Genomic DNA, 8,300 nt, shown 5'->3' with positions numbered 1-8,300 from the left:
TAGTCCTTGGTGTATAACACTAAAAGTACTTCAAGTATTAGGTATTGTTATTGTCAAGTATTAGGGATTGCTATAGTCACAAAAAATACCCTAGTACTTTCTACCATCCTAACTCCACATCTTGGTACCACCAATTTGGATATTATCCATAGCACTACCTTAAGAAAACTTTTTGCTAAGGGACTTAACCATGTCCCAACTAGATCTTTTAACATTTATGAAGCCAAGAAAGCACCCATGTATGTTTTTTTGTATGTGTGTCACATTTTCAACATCAATGATAGTTATTTATTGCCATTATTTGATAATTGTCTAGATAACATGTTGAGTTCCTTGACTTTTGAACTAACTAAATTTGAGGATTGTGAGCATGAATTAAAAATGCTTTATAGGGATTTCTACAGTAGGAATTGACAAAGCTACTAATAATCCCTCACTTGCAAAAAAATAAAAATAAAAATCGTGACCTTGCCATGTAAAATAGATTTTGAAGTTGTTAATGTGAATCTATCGTCTCTCATACTAATACTATTCAACATCTTTCTAAAGATAATGGCCTCTCTATGCCTTGCTCACCTTCTTTACCCTATCTCATGGGTACTTTTGAAGAGCATAAAAATGAATTCAATTGGCTCACTAATGTTGCTTTCTCTCTCTACTCTATATATACTCTTAAGTTGAGAAGTATCCTTAAATTGTGTAAGGATTGCATGAAAGATAGAGGAAATATATTACAACCCAATTTAATAAACATATTTTCCTCAGCATAGGACTAAAGATACAAGTCTTTTGGCTTATTGAATTAGGGTAGGAACCCTTCATTAACTTATTGATTCTATCTTTAGCTATTGTTCGACCAATATCTCAAAATATTACGAGAATATACCACACTATGGGGATAATGGATTCTTTGAAGTTATTAGCCATATCATTTCTTTGGCTTTTTCCTTCAATAAAGCTATGTTTATCTTTGTTGATAGTAAAGGTGAATTTGCATCATGCGGATACTACCTAAACACAATAATTATGATGCTTTTACTCTAAAATGAACGCCTTTCCCTTAATGCATGGATTAACAACAAGAATTTCATCACTTTGGCTATCTAGTAAAAGGCAATGCTATGGTATACCAATGGGTTTTAGTTGCTCCCCTTTGTGGTGCAATTTATACCTCTTCTTTTTTGAGTATAAATTTTGCAGAAATCTAGCAGATTTGGATTGCTTTGATAAACTAAAACATATAGTGCATACCTTTAGATTCTATGATGACATTCTTTTGATTAACATTCCTAACCCTACCATATTTTTAAGGCAAATTAGCCACTCTCCTTTTATGATATACCTATATATTCCTCTATAAATTGACTTCTTGGATAGCAACATCTATTTCTTCAATATATGCCCTTTTGTTTCCATCTCTGCTATCTTTCTTAATATGGCCATCTCTTGCTCTCATTCTATTGTAAAACTTATGATTAAAAACATATGCTCCCTTTCACATTTATACTATATATACATCATAGTGGCAATAGACCTTTTGCATGGGCTCATAAATTTATTATGTCACAAGTTGGACCCATATTGTATTTCAATAACAAGGTTGAAAATGCCTATAGACATTTGTAAATTCTTATAAAAGGCTCAGTGATAATGACTTTGGTAAGGTTAAACTATGGAAGCTTGTATTAAATGCTCTAGTAGCTAAGCATCCTCTTCTTAAATTGGATATACACGAACTCATTGTGCTATCCACATGATAGTATGGCAATTATCACAGGGACCTCACCAAATGGGTGGTTGTCCCTAAGGTTCCACTAGAATTCATTATGAAGATTTGATTATTTTTATTTTATTCATTACTACAGAGTTTGTCTATTTCTGCATGATTGTGACTTCTTGCACAAATGCGTATGTGTGACACTTGTTGCATATGCCTAGTAGATAGATAGAAGGATACTAATGTGATTTGTGTTGTGGTGATCAAATTGTTGGATGGATTATGTAGAGTATAATTTTAAGGAAATGCATTTTAATGCATAGGAATTAGTCATGGTTGTGCACTTCATAGCATGGAATTATTGCCTTTTTGCGTGCTTCTTAGCATAAAAAAATTGTAAGCACTCATGCACCTCAACAATAAATAAAGTAAAAACCATCTTATTTTTGTAGAGTGAATTGAGGTAAAAATTGTAAATACCATAATTCCATAACATTCTAAAGGTTTTAACCTTTCAAATCAATTTTTTGTAAGAATTTTTTTTCCTTATGCTTTATTGTTGACAGTTAGTCCCCTAGTCATATTATACACCAACCATATTGTCTTATGCACATACAAGGCCTTGTATATGATACTACAACTTGGCCATGCTTTAAAAAACTAATATTAAGCTTTTGCATATTGATGTGATTATACAAAGAAAAGTATGATACTTTTCTCTGAGATTAGGCTATCTTAACTTCTACAACAAATAGTACAACTTGATATACTTAAAGTACCTTAGACTTTTGTGCTCTTATGAGGTGTTAAGTTTGCATATGGTTAGAAACTACATGTATTTTTGGAATTTCTAACCAAGTTTGGAGCAAGATGTAACTATGGTTATTTCTCCTACCATCTTTATTTTGATTATTATCTTGAGATATGATGAAGATTGCACATTTACTTGCTTGCTACACGGGAGATTTCTTGTGTTTTTATGGCCTATAGATTACTCTCACTAACCACCATGCTAACACACCTTATTTTACCCTCACCCTACTCTTGGCATTGCTATCAATTTGCTATTGTTATGTTTCCCATTTTATGAACTTCCACTTGTTAAGGTTGTAGATGATTGTTGTTTTTCTAATGGAACAAAACAAGGAAATCTTATGTTTGTAAGGGTGACATGGATAACAACTAGGGTGTTATCGACACTTGTGAGATAGGTTTTAATCTCTCAATTCTCACTAATGATTTACTTCTTTGGCTTGACGATAACAAATGGATCCCTTCTCTTCTACACACATTTTCATTTTGTTCTATTGCACTCAATTCATAATACAACATTCCTCTACTAGGAGGCTTTCTATTGTTCCATTTTATGTAGTCACTCTCAATGTTTATTTTTATAAAGCATGTAGTCTTTTGAAGGTTAGTTGCAGGCTCATTTTTCTATTATTTCCATGGGACTTTTTTGTTTTGAAGTAACACACACACACACACACACACACACACACACACACACACACACACACACACACACACACACACACACACACACACACACACACACACACACACACACACACACACACACACACACACACACACACACACACACACACACACACACACACACACACACACACACACACACACACACACACACACACACACACACACACACACACACACACACACACACACACACACACACACACACACACACACACACACACACACACACACACACACACACACACACACACACACACACACACACACACACACACACACACACACACACACACACACACACACACACACACACACACACACACACACACACACACACACACACACACACACACACACACACACACACACACACACACACACACACACACACACACACACACACACACACATTCTCATGGCAAGCTATAAATTGCACAAATCAGGCTTTAGATGGTTAACAAATCCCTCTTGCTGTCTTTATTATGAGATCACTACTCTATGCAGTTCACTATTAAACTCATGTAACACTTCAAGCCATGAGTGGGTGCTTCAACCAAATAATTTTCTTAAATACATGCAAAGATGAATCAAAGAGGAGCTATGGACTACCCAATAGAACTTATATTAATGATCCATCAAAATGTTGCTCATCTGATTATATTTGATTACTAACTCCAATATGGAACTAGCCATTAATTTTCTTGATAACATTTTAGTGCTCATTCCCTAGAGATTGAAAAATGCTAAAAATCTATTCCCTTATTAAGGCTTTAAAGATTTAAAAAACACTCATAGCCACAATAATCTCTTGGGTTTTTTTACTTTGCCAAATCCTTTTTCATCTCTTTTCGAAAATCCCCCTCTAAATCTGCACATAGATCTTGGTGCAAGACAAGGAAACCCCCTTCCTTTGATCTCAAATTCTCTTTCATCTCATTTCAAAAAATCCCCTCTAAATATATACATATATCCTAGCACAACATAAGAAAATCCATTTCCTTTGATCTACAAGAAGTTACTTGCATAAATAATTGGCTCATAGATAACACCTATATTCAATTAGATGGGTAAATTAGTAGACAAATTTTTGATATACCCATGAAAGTTTTTTATTTGTCAAATCCTCTTTCATCTCATTTCAAAAGTTCCCCCACTAAATGCACACATAGATCTTAGTGCAACACAGGAGAACCCCTTTCTTGTGATCTATAAGAAGTTATTTGCATATCTATAAGAAGTTATTTGCATAAACAATTGACTCATAAACAACATCTATGTCTAGTTAAATGGGAAGATTAGTAGACAAATGTGTAGTGTATACATGGGATTTTCTTGCTCACCTATGTAGTAGTGTAACCTTTACCTCTTTCACTGTGAATTCTCATTTTGCCAAAGAAAAGCAAAGATGGGATATTCTAAAGTGGTTCTCTCATTGCTTTTCCTTCTATGATGATTTACTCTACATCAATGTTCTAATCCCCTCAATATTTTTCAATACTACAACTAGTGACAAGGAGTGAATATTCTACATCTATTCAAAAGATTTCATCACCTTAGACAACTTTGATAACCATTTCATAACATTGTAGAAAGGTCACTATGTATCTATATATACCTCCATCCTCAACCTAGAAATCTTGATTGTAACGAGCGGGATACATAGAAACTAGTGGTTAGACAACCAATCACACTGACCGGGGTATACAAGGTGTAAGAGTCCCATATTAGGGCAACCAATTATTATCAAGAATATACTCTTCACTTTCATCTTTAGCTTCCATGGCTTCCTCTCTCCTTCTCTCACTTCTCCAGCAAGTTGCCATGGTTGCATGCCACAAAAACCTCCAAGATCTTGCTTGAGGCTACTCAATAGCATCATCCAGCCCTAGAACCTTGTTCATGACCCCACCAGCTCCAGATTAAGCAGTGGAGTGGGGGGTTGCTACCCAAAGGGCCTACAGGGAAGCCCTCGCAATTTGCGACCCGCGCCTACTTCCCTCTAGCACTCTTGCCACTCCAAGGCACTTGCTCAGCACTCCTCTCTCTCCCCTCTTGGCACTCTTGGCCTTAGAACCAACTTGCAAGATGGACAACAATTGACAGTTTGGGTAGCCATGGATTCTTCAACTGAAGCTATCCTCAAACCATTGAAACTCAGCCCAATCCCTCCTATCTTTGCCCAATCCCTCCTATCTTTGCGAGCTTAGTCACCATAAGCCCCTTCAATCCTTGAATTACCTCTTTTACCCAGATTGAAGACATGGAGCTTACTAGCATGTAGAGAGCTTTGTGGGCAGCCATGAAAGCTCCATTTGAAGCTTTCCATCCTCGAAGTTCAAGCTCAGGAACAAGCACGAGAGCCCTCATCATCAGTGGAAGCATTCGAATGTTGAAGTCTTCTCCCATGGGAATGCCCCAACCAACTGGGTTTGCTTGATGGAGCAAATGGCCATCATGATGGGCTATGCTTCAACCATCTTTCCCAAGCACTGAAGAGATTAAAGATCACATAGGCTTTATTAGTTCATTCCCTCTTTGTATGCATGTATCTACTGAAAGTCAATGTTCCCCTTTGCTTCCTAATGCATCATAACTAATCTTGAATCAATTATATGGGCTGACATTAACCCCCTCTTTGTCTTGTGTGCCTTGGATGAGTCTCAAAGTGAGTAATAGCCTTTGTAAATGGGTAAGTAGCAGTCAATGAGTCATTAGACTGTCAAGATAACCCCTATCCAAGCATTTATTCACCCTTGCATCTCATGAAACGACCCAATGTTTCCTTTCCAATGCATCTCATGCTGATTTCTTAATAACAATGTTTGCCATGTATACTCTGGTTTTGAGGAAAAAGGCCGATGCCAGGTGAGGTGGTAAGACAAAAGAGAGGTGACCCTCCCTTACCACTTAAGACCTTGAAGGGGTGCACAATCAGGCCGCTTGAGGGGAACTTTGCCTACCTCCTGGTGATGTAGAGGCCGATATTTGTATGTATGTGCAGGTACTCTCCCATGATCACCACCTCTCATGATGCAATGATCCCCCTTGGACACCTTTTTAGTGCTAATGGCACCCATGCATGATACTTGAAGTGCATCTAGTTAGAAGAGATGTATATGGCAGTAAACTTCACTTATGCATTGATGACATAGTAGGTGGATATGAAATGATGCTTGGGATAGTGATTAGTATGCTCATGATGCTATTCATGTTGTTGGTCAGGCCTCTCAGCATGTGACTCATTCATATAATGCTTTTGCACTAAGGGACAAACAATGTTCGGGATCATAGTCAAGTAGTAGGACAGTCATAAAGACCCTATTACAAAAAAAATTGTATTGCATCTGGGAGTAAACCCTATAGCTCATCTCAAAAGAGGGTTTTGTCCCCTTTGGTTTGAATAAAAAATCTCCCCAATTGGAGCTAGGGTCTAAAAGCTATGCCCATTTTTGTGCACTAGGGTCACTGTGTGGACAGGGTGCAGACCCCGCTCTAGGACAGACACAGAAATCCCATTGTAGAATATTATGATCATTTTTTATCACAAAGATTAACAGCCCATCTCAAAGAGGACTTTTCCCCCTCTGATCTTTGAATCAAAAATCTCACCAATCGGAGTTTCCTACCAAAAGTTGCATCCCATTTACTGACAACAAGTCCTGTGGACTGTATCCAGATGGATGGCCAGAAAGGCAAAAGTAAGGCCCATGAAGAACTCCAAAGGGAGATTAGAGACTCCATGACTTCCATGAAGGATGAGCCAAGCTTAGCACATGATTACCATGGTGATATGCAGGAAGAAATACAGGATACAGATCCCTACAACTTGCTCAACCACACCCTATGTCAGCATGAGCTTCGTCACATGGAACGACATAATTACATGGTCACCAACCACCACCAAATATTGATGTCCAAGTTTGATGAAGGAATTGAGAAAATGGCCCTCTCAAACTGGAGGACTCAACAAACCTTGGAGCAGCTCACCACTCTTGTTTCTCAGTTAGCTAAAACTTCATCCCAAGAGAAGGCAAAAAATGACTCTAGGCATGAATCTAGACATCCACCACCTTAGGAGGAGCCATTTCATGGTCCACAGGGCATACTTGGTGGTGCTAAAGGAATTCCCCCTTCTACCTATGAGATTAGTGATCCCTCTCGTGCGCATGATGAGCCTCTATTAAGCTCCCCCATCAACCATGTAGCCAATGCCCCACTGAGGCCCTCTCCCACCCTTGGTAGAAATTCCCCCACTCTCCCTAGAAGCTCCCATGCAACCTATATGAATTAGCCCCATCATGGACAATATGGTACTAATGGCCAGCATGGCAATCATGGGTAGCATGGCTATAATGGGCAGCATGGGATAAATGCACCACATGGTATGTATGGGAAGCAAGGTATGTATGAACATCATGGGATGTATGGACAACAAGGGTTTCATGGGCAGCAAGGCCCTCATGATCTATGTGACAATATTATCCTTACTAAGTACAATGGGCAATCTCCCTCACCATCAGACTTGGAGGAATGGAGGTCCAAGTTGGAGTCCTACTTCAATATCTATCCCCACACTGATGATCAAAAAATGATCTTTGCTTCTCTTCACTTGGAAGGATTTGCCCACACATGGTGGCATTATCTCAATTGGGAGATAGTGCCACTATCTCAATTGGGAGAATCATCAGTTCATGGATTGGGAAGATTTCAAAATGCATATGGTCCAAGTATTTGTGTCCCTTGTGGAAAAAGAGCGGTTGACAAGATGGTGGTACACTCTTGATCAACATAACCTTGCTATACGTAAGTACACGGATCAGTTTATGAACTTGACCATGTATGTGGAGAGCATTAGCGATGATGCTAAATTGCACAAGTATATCTATGGGTTGGAAGTGAGCCTATCGGCAGATGTCACGGCCCAAAATCCTACCACACTATTTGAAGCAATTGAATTGGTTGAGAGAAATGGAAGGAAGTACCGTAAGATTGAATATTTTCAGCAAGGTTCTGGACAGCCGTGTATCCCTTCAAGATCAGCCCCATATGGAGGTGGTTTCTGAGGCACCTCTATGCCTAA

This window comes from Lygodium microphyllum, chromosome 12 (assembly GCF_053477565.2).
Source record: "Lygodium microphyllum isolate KBCC chromosome 12, Lygodium_microphyllum_v1.1.10, whole genome shotgun sequence".
Classification (NCBI taxonomy): Eukaryota; Viridiplantae; Streptophyta; class Polypodiopsida; order Schizaeales; family Lygodiaceae; genus Lygodium; species Lygodium microphyllum.
This window is presented reverse-complemented; position numbering follows the sequence as displayed.